This window comes from Parambassis ranga, chromosome 2, assembly GCF_900634625.1.
Source record: "Parambassis ranga chromosome 2, fParRan2.1, whole genome shotgun sequence".
NCBI classification, from domain to species: Eukaryota; Metazoa; Chordata; class Actinopteri; family Ambassidae; genus Parambassis; species Parambassis ranga.
Window position 1 is genome coordinate 18,778,357 of NC_041023.1, and position 9,926 is coordinate 18,788,282.

Below are 9,926 nucleotides of genomic sequence, written 5' to 3' on the forward strand. Positions count from 1 at the left end.
TGTGGTTCCTAAAATCTTTAAAAGGAAAATGAGAGACTGAGATCAGGCACCTCTCTGGAACCAGGAAAAAGATTAAAGATTGGTTGTAGCTACAGTCACCACTCCACCGCTGGACTTATAAAAATGCTTTGAATTGAATTATTGTAATATTTACAGTTACATCTAAGATATGGGTCTACCCGAACCCCCCTGTAATACAACCCTTGTCCCATCATATATGTTTATAGACAAACACAGCTTCTAGTCACATGGCTGCACAGTAAGTCTCTACAGCATGCTTAAAATTGGCATGTCTAATCCATTTTCATTGCTTTGTCTGAGATGTGGTCTGCTCAGCATAAAGCTCTCAGCACTCTTAAAGGTTAGAAAAAAGATCTTCTCACACACTTATAGACAATCCCTCCACCATCACTACACAAGACGCAGCCCCCTCCTCCCTCCACTAGCGTCTTCTGACCTCCCTTCTCCTTTGTTGGAAGCAGGTGTTAAGCCAGATTGTCTGCTGAAGCAAGGCAACACAATGGTGTGCACAGTGGTTCCCCAGAGGGCTGTACACAAAACACAACAACCCCCCCCCCCCATACACACACTGTTGTCTGCAGACTAGAACATTTTAAACATCTCAGCAAGGAAAATAGTAACTACTACAAGATCCTAAAGTTTTTAAATATTATTTCACAGTTGTACATTTAGTTATGTAGTGTGCTCTCTCTTCATCACACATTGACACAGTGGCAGAAAAAATTGATTTATTATAGTTTTTCATTTTACTCACCTGCAAAAACTACCAGTCTGTGGTCAAAATACAACAAAAAGGAGGAAGAGAAGGGGAAAAAAACTTTCAAACAGAGCCTCGATAAACCTGATCCATCTACTCAAACAGTTGGCCAGAAGAGTTGGATAGAGATGGAGGTATGTGCAGTAAAGCAGCACTGGGTATGAATGTGTGTGGATGAAGGGAGTAAGGGAGCTGTGCTATGTAACATTGGACAAAGCGTGTGTGAAGTTGCTTCAGAGACATTAAATTAAATTAAATTTAAGGGAGGCTTCAACTGTTTTCATGTTAGCAGCACAACACTCTGTCCAAACTTCCAATACAGGCAATGAGAGCAGGTGGAACAGGGGTGTGCATGCAGTCTCAGATGCACGAGGCCCTGAGTTCGTACTGGCTTGTCACTCAAAATGGTGACCTAGATCATTCTGAGAAAGTTTTTATATAATTGAAATGTGTGGGTTGTATAAATTTCCCCCTGAGGCTGCTTGGGAACTGTCAGATGCATTTTAAAAGAAGACCCAAATACAGACTACATAAAAACTAATGTTGAACAAAAGGTGAGCTCTCCACTTAATTATTTCAGGGACAGTGCAGTGCCAGAGTTAGTAGGCCCCAGACAGATGTTAAAAATGATCCTAAAACAAAACAAAAGTAAAATGATAAAATCGTACAAATTACAACATTTCATAAAGTTCTAAATAGAACATCATGGACAGATATATACAGACAAGAAGGAGCAATATGACAGCAGGGGGCAGCAAGAGCAGCTTTCAATAAGCCATTTCTTTAACTGCACCTTAAAAATACTGTATGCATTAAGGTTTTTATTCAGGTCCCTTGGTTATGGGGGTAAGATTCCATTCAGCAGCAGCTTGAACAGAAAAAGCTGATGACCAGAACAGACTCACAAGAGAGAACCTTCCTCCTCACAGATAGACATGATACATCACAAGGTCAAACATGATGGGTTGTTATAATAGAAATACTGAGGAACTATGTATATGTATATCTGTGGATGCTCTCAATCATCCAGGTCATAGTCATTTCCAAGAGTTTAAATCGAGGCAACTGGACTCAAGGATTGTTTTTGAAGACGTTTTTCCACTCCCCCAGATGGCTTCTTCAGTTCTTATACTATTCTGGTTGGGAATCTGAGTTTTATGTGTTCAGGACCTCTGTGGGTGGATCTTGCAGGAACTCACATGACTAAGATCCCTATAGTTGGTTAATTGTCAGTTAACAACCAGAAACTGTGTCTGGGCCATGTGCAGGACTAGTTGATGGCCCATCGTTAGAGTTTGAATGGGAGTGAAGCTTGCTAGGAAGGGATGTCTAGCAAGGAGTCTCTAATGTCTGTCTTCATAGGGTGGGAGAGATTATAGAGGAAGCTGAAAGGGAGAGTGCCACCAAAAAGGAGATCAGTTGAATATAATAGGGATTGATAAGTCCTTACTAAAAACTCCACTATGGTCATGATAAATAAGGGGAACGTCAGACAGGCCTAGTGTGGCAGGACTGGAAGATTTGGAGACACCTAAAGCAGGAGGAAAGACAAAACTGACTCCAGCTTCTGGGGAAGCCTGTGTCATAGGGTCCTTAAGAAGAACAATCTCTGCTGGTGATGATGATAAAAAGAACAAATAATATAGGCGGTGAGACCCTCTCCACCTCCTCCATTGATGCACGGATCCTTATGATGCGTGTGTGTGAGTTTTTTCTTTGTTGTTTTTCCTTTTGCTTTTCCTGAAGAAGAATCATGACTTCTTTGTTTTCTTAATGTTTAGGAAAAGGTGTTTTTTGTAGTTTGTTTGTAGTAATGGCTGAGGTTAGGGTATGGGGATTATGGTGGCAGTTTTCAGACAGGTGGGGACAGTGGGTGGCTTGCGGTAATGAGAAGTTGAATATTCACACACAAAATATTGTAGCAAGCTGGTCAGCGCTTGCCTTCAGAACATTGCCTGAACTCAGGCTCATTAGTTTTATTGCAGTTAACACACCCCTCTCCTCATTCATGGGCAGGTCTGTTGGTCTTTGCTCAGTCTCCAGCAGAACGGAAGTAAGTGTATTGCCAAAAAGACAGTGCCATTAGTTTTAAAAGGGTTACTGAGCTTTGGTTTGGCTAACCAGCAGCTCCTCCTCCACTGGCAAGCCTATAGGCTTTTGGCCAGCGAGGCCAGGTGGTGATGTAATATCCCATCATTCACAGTATAGGCACTCTTTAACTGCCATACACTGTTGCTGCTGAGATGTAGGGATTGAAGGGTAAATTTGTCAGGGCTGCAGAAAACTGGGGGCCCAGGGAACTGAAGGAGATGAAGATCAATGATGGGCTAGTCTTCTTGCGTTCTCTCATTTTTTTTGTCTATTCTAACTGATAATGTAATGAGTTTCAAAGAATTCGGCCAATTCATCCCTGATTTAATTATTGAGGCCGCAAAGAAATGCTCCCCTGGGGGCCATATGATCCCACCTGCTATTAGCCACTTTAATCAATGGAAAAGTCTGCTACACCAAGAGTGTCCTGATCTAGGTCAAGCATCTTGCTTGCTGCTTCCCTCCCGTTAATTCTCCTGTGAACGGCTTTTTGGAGAAACACTGTCTAATACTGCACGGTAGGCTTGTGCAAAATCGTATCGTGTGCAATTAATCGTCAGAAAAACTGTAATCGATTAATATTTGCCACTTATCGATTACGGCGATTAGTGCCTCGTCATGATGACGCATTTTTGTGTGCGGCGTAGTCTCACCATCACCCGCGCACATGTGAGCCCACAATAACAATAAAAAGGCAGTGGTGTTCAGTTAAATAATGCGGAGCAGCACGTTTCTAACATAAGTTCAACGTCTGTCACCATAAGCCCGAGCACGAAGAAAGCGCAACGAGGACACAACACTACACTACAGCTGTATATAGTGCCGCGACATGCATTAGGTGACGCGTGTAGCGTTGGTTGTTGCTATAGTAACTGAATTTTTGCTCGTATCAAATGAATAAACTCCGATCTTTATTTACGGACTCCACAGCAACATAGGAAACATTACAACAGCGAAGTCTCCTCCAGCAGATATTGGAAAGAATTCCACTCAGCCGAGAATCCGCGATACGTTTAGTCATTGTGCTCCTTACGACCAAACGAAGCGCTGGAAGAACGTAACGTAGGTTGATTTGCACAGACACACATTTAAATGTGAAATTGTCCGGTTTGTTTGTTTGTTTGTTTTTTCTGCTGCTGTTCTACAGTCTGAGTGAAAACATGCACTAGTGTGGGACATATTCCAGTCACAGGTTCATTTGCGCAGACACATTTTTTAACTTGAAATAATCACTGATGTGACTTTTCTGAACTTTGTTTGTCTATTTGTCTGTTTAATTTTAATGTTGACATGCTTTGTGACCTTAAGATAAAAACATTTGAAGGACAAAGTTACTTTAAATGTTTGCTTCATTATTATTTTGAAGCAGTTTGTGCCTCAATATTATCAATACATATTTCCATGGCTGGTTGGTGCCTACTCACCAGCTTAGCCTGTTGTGAATGAAGTAGTTAACTTGACTGATGATTTGTCGGTATCATGCTAGAACACTGTGCCAATTTAGAGTCAAAAACATGTAAGTGCAACTGTCATCAATTAATCGTCAAATTAATCGTTATCGGCTAAATGCCACAATTAATCGTGATTAATTTTTTTGCCAATATCGCCCAACCCTACTCAACACACAGGGCAGCTGCTCACCTTCCACTCTGAGAACAGCCGCTGCTTCTCTCCCTGTCTTTTCCTTTCTGATGTTGTCTGTATAAAAGCATGTTCTATCATATAAAAAGCCGTTTCCCTACTTTTCAAACGGAATCTCTCCTCGTACATGGCTGTGCCTGTGTTTCTCTGCCGGTAGCGATGTTAAATCAGCGTGAGTTCAGTCTGACAGCGTTTTATTTTGAAAATCCACCGGAAACGCTTTTATTCTGGTGCCTGACTTCCTGTCTGCTCGATGTAGTTGGTGCAGACAGAAAAAAAGGTTCGATCACCACAATCAAAACATACACTTATAAATATAAATAGCGTTACTCCTCCGCTTTGCTAGCCTCAGCTAAGAAGCTAACGCGAACGATGGCTAATGCTAATAGCAGCTACGCTAGCTTACGCAAATAACATCAAAGGCTCCAACAGATGCGTGGTAGAAGGGGGCGTTTTCCTGGTTACCACAGCGCTGCAATACCGTTACTATAGTAACAGACCTAACAAAGCCAGTGGGTTTTTCGAGCGAGCGTAAAACACCGTAAAGAGAACCGTCGGTGCTGGTCGAAGCTGGAGGAGGTAACGTAAGTCCAGCTCATGCTAAAGCCTTACTGTTTGTCACATGGCCCCAGGTGAGGTTAGGCTGATGTTAAATCAACTTAGAAAAGTTGGGAGGAAGCTACTGTTTACTTTCAGTTACAGTAGACGGTATTATTTGTCTGAAGACATGTTGTTGCCTTTTCTGCTGCCTCCCCACACACAATGGACATGAGGAGATTCCTAACAAAGACACGGAGAGTTAGAGTTGTTTTCAGCATTAACCCATGTTGTAATAAGGGCCAGGTTAGCTCCTGTTAGCCTGCTAGCTTCAGCCTCGCCTAGCCAGTGCACATAGCCACCTGCTCCTATTCTTATCAGCAAGAATAAAACACATGTGATGGACCGTCAGGACACAGTGGAGCATTATATGAACAGGGACACACTGATGTAGCAGATGAGGCAGCGCATCATTATAAACACATCCACAAGGTTTGTTGTGAATTGAGCTGTTTTATAAGCAAATAAAAATAAAGACATGCATCTTTTTGTAAGTTAGTATTTTTAGTGTTTCAGTATTATCTGCATTAAGCAGTTTGGTTCATTTTTCTATGGGATTTGCCAGTTTTTTGTCTCTGTAAATGAGAGAAGGCCTCAGATATGGAGGCTGTTAGTGTAGTAGCACCAGTATGTTTGACAAAACTGTTGTTTCACTTGGAATTAGTTAGTTTGATTGCTGCAAAGCAATCAAACTATTGTTATTCTACGTCTTTATTAGTTTGATTGCCATGGCAATCAAACTCTTGTTCTTCTACGTCTTTATTAGTTTGATTGCCGTTGCTAGGCAATCAAACAATCAAACACTTTGTTAGCTAACAAAGCCCCGTTACTATGGTAACGGTGCTAACAAAGCCAGTGGCTTTCTTCGGGCGAGCGTGGTCAAAGCTGGAGGAAGTAACGTTATTGTAAGTGTCCAACTCATGCTAAAGCCTTACTGTTTTCAGTGTTTCTGTATTATCTGCATTAAGCAGAGTTTGGTTCATGGCCCAACAACTTTTTGAAACTCAGATGATGAGAGGACCACTGTGTTCAAACAAAATATACTGATGTTATTTCATTGATGATATATATATTTTAAAGCTCACTTATATTGGTTGTTAATTGAAAAGTAATGCACAATCTCTCCATCTCCATCTATATTTGAGGTTAGTACTGAGAGTGAGCCAGAGGCAGGGCCATCACGTAGGTCCAGTGAAGGAAGTTCTATTGCTAAGGTGAGTGATGACGGGAAAACTATCAGGTGAACAATTTTTTGTCTCTGTAAATGAGAGAAGGCGGCAGATATGGAGGTTTTGTATAATCTGTTAGTGTAGTAGCACCAGTATGGTTGACAAAACTGTTGTCTCACTTGGAATTAGTTTCTGTATGTCACCGTATTTTAAAGGTAGGGTAGGAGATTTCATTCTGATGCACTTTTTGTTAAATTAGTGTAACTTCTCTTTACAATCCGATAGCAACCGATTAGTTCGGCAATTTAGCTTTAAAACGAAGAATATTGATCATCTGTGGAAGCTATAAAACACTAAAAACATCAGCCAATCTTACAAGGCGCACCTGCGCGTATAGTTGGCTGGTTGTCACTCTCTTCCTGCTCTGCGCGTGCATGATGGCCGAAGTGACTGGTTGGGAGGCGTGGCTTCAGGGTGAGCTCCACAGCGCTGCAATATGCAATACTATAGTAACGGTAGCTCTGTTACTATAGTTACTATAGTACTATAGTTACTATAGTAACGGTGCTAACAAAGCCACTTTGTTAGCTAACAAAGCCCCGTTACTATGGTAACGGTGCTAACAAAGCCAGTGGCTTTCTTCGGGCGAGCGTGGTCAAAGCTGGAGGAAGTAACGTTATTGTAAGTGTCCAACTCATGCTAAAGCCTTACTGTTTTCAGTGTTTCTGTATTATCTGCATTAAGCAGAGTTTGGTTCATGGCCCAACAACTTTTTGAAACTCAGATGATGAGAGGACCACTGTGTTCAAACAAAATATACTGATGTTATTTCATTGATGATATATATATTTTAAAGCTCACTTATATTGGTTGTTAATTGAAAAGTAATGCACAATCTCTCCATCTCCATCTATATTTGAGGTTAGTACTGAGAGTGAGCCAGAGGCAGGGCCATCACGTAGGTCCAGTGAAGGAAGTTCTATTGCTAAGGTGAGTGATGACGGGAAAACTATCAGGTGAACAATTTTTTGTCTCTGTAAATGAGAGAAGGCGGCAGATATGGAGGTTTTGTATAATCTGTTAGTGTAGTAGCACCAGTATGGTTGACAAAACTGTTGTCTCACTTGGAATTAGTTTCTGTATGTCACCGTGTTTTAAAGGTAGGGTAGGAGATTTCATTCTGATGCACTTTTTGTTAAATTAGTGTAACTTCTCTTTACAATCCGATAGCAACCGATTAGTTCGGCAATTTAGCTTTAAAACGAAGAATATTGATCATCTGTGGAAGCTATAAAACACTAAAAACATCAGCCAATCTTACAAGGCGCACCTGCGCGTATAGTTGGCTGGTTGTCACTCTCTTCCTGCTCTGCGCGTGCATGATGGCCGAAGTGACTGGTTGGGAGGCGTGGCTTCAGGGTGAGCTCCACAGCGCTGCAATACGCAATACTATAGTAACGGTAGCTCTGTTACTATAGTTACTATAGTACTATAGTTACTATAGTTACTATAGTAACGGTGCTAACAAAGCCACTTTGTTAGCTAACAAAGCCCCGTTACTATGGTAACGGTGCTAACAAAGCCAGTGGCTTTCTTCGGGCGAGCGTGGTCAAAGCTGGAGGAAGTAACGTTATTGTAAGTGTCCAACTCATGCTAAAGCCTTACTGTTTTCAGTGTTTCTGTATTATCTGCATTAAGCAGAGTTTGGTTCATGGCCCAACAACTTTTTGAAACTCAGATGATGAGAGGACCACTGTGTTCAAACAAAATATACTGATGTTATTATGGTTGACAAAACTGTTGTCTCACTTGGAATTAGTTTCTGTATGTCACCGTGTTTTAAAGGTAGGGTAGGAGATTTCATTCTGATGCACTTTTTGTTAAATTAGTGTAACTTCTCTTTACAATCCGATAGCAACTAATTAGTTCGGCAGTTTCACTTTAAAACGAAGAATATGAATCATCAGTGGAAGCTATAAAATGCTAAAAATAATCAGCCAATCCTCCGAGACGACCCTGCACGGAGTATTGGTTGGTTGTCACTCTCTTCCTGCTCTTCCTGCGCACCAGAGAGGTACGTGCATGATGGCCGAAGTCACAGACAGCAGCTCGTCTTCAGGTAATGCGCGTCCATGTGATTGGGAGGCATGGCTTCGGGGTGAACTCCGAGAGAAAGGGGCGTGTGTTTACTTTCGAAATCTGGCTGACTCACTGAGTTTTCAAAGTCTCCTACCCTACCTTTAAAATCAATGAGTTTTTGTTTAATCTATTTCTGAAATAGTCATTAAGTGAAGTGTTTACTTCTGTAGGTAAAATAGTTTAACAACCTGTTAAAATCCGCAGGAAATCGCAACTACTTCATATAATTATATTATATTTCATAATTTTTAATGCTCCCTACGCCACTGGCTGTTACCATGGTGACAGGCTGACACACAGAGTCATACACAGAGGCATAAAAAGCTCTGAATTGCTCTGATTCTCCAGCAATTTAGAGCAATCCTTCAATTCACATCAGCATTCAAAACAATGCTTCAGCTGCAGCAATCAAACTTGCATTTTCTTCAGGAAATGCCCTTTTCTAGTTATTAGTTTGATTGCCATGGCAATCAAACTCTTGTTCTTCTACGTCTTTATTAGTTTGATTGCCGTTGCTAGGCAATCAAACTCTTGTTCTTCTACGTCTTTATTATTAGTTTGATTGCCATGGCAATCAAACTCTTGTTCTTCTACGTCTTTATTATTATTAGTTTGATTGCAGAGCAATCAAACTTTAGTTCTTCTACTTCTTTATTTTTATTATTAGTTTGATTGCAGAGCAATCAAACTTTAGTTATTCTACTTCTTTATTATTAGTTTGATTGCAGAGCAATCAAACTTTAGTTCTTCTACTTCTTTATTAGTTTGATTGCAGAGCAATCAAACTTTAGTTCTTCTACTTCTTTATTAGTTTGATTGCAGAGCAATCAAACTTTAGTTCTTCTACTTCTTTATTAGTTTGATTGCAGAGCAATCAAACTTTAGTTCTTCTACTTCTTTATTTTTATTATATTTTCTTCCGTACACTTTTTGGCTCAGCGTATCTTGGGCATACTTTGTGCTATTGAAACCGTTCAAATGTCAAAATGTTCAGCTTATTGAGGACATGATGGGTCAACTTTTAGTTTTTTTCAGCTATTTATAGTTTTTAAAATATTAAGCATTTTATAAAATTAATTTAACATTGAAGTCTATGAGAGAGCCCTTCAGAGTCTTCAACTTTTAAAAGTTTTCAGCGCCTGCATACTTTCAGCTACAGAAACCATTCAAAGATCAAAATGTTCAGCTTCTTCTGCTCTTTTCAGCTATTACTTTTCAGAGTTCTCCTGTTTCTAGTTTTCAAATGGTTAACAGTTTTATACCAAGTGGTTTTGAGGTCTCCTCTGAGTTTAACATTAGTGTGTATTGCGTGGAGACTTCAAAGGCAGAGTGGGTGATGTCATCGCTCAGAGTGCGGGAGGGAAAAAAATTAAACCAGTTTCTGCGTTTCTATCCTGCTGCCATGTCTGCACCTTTTATCTGACAGGGATAATTTGGCCACCAGTTCGAAGGAAAAATGGTTTGGGTTCTGATGGTGTCACTCTTAAAACTCAACACCAAACAGTTTTGCC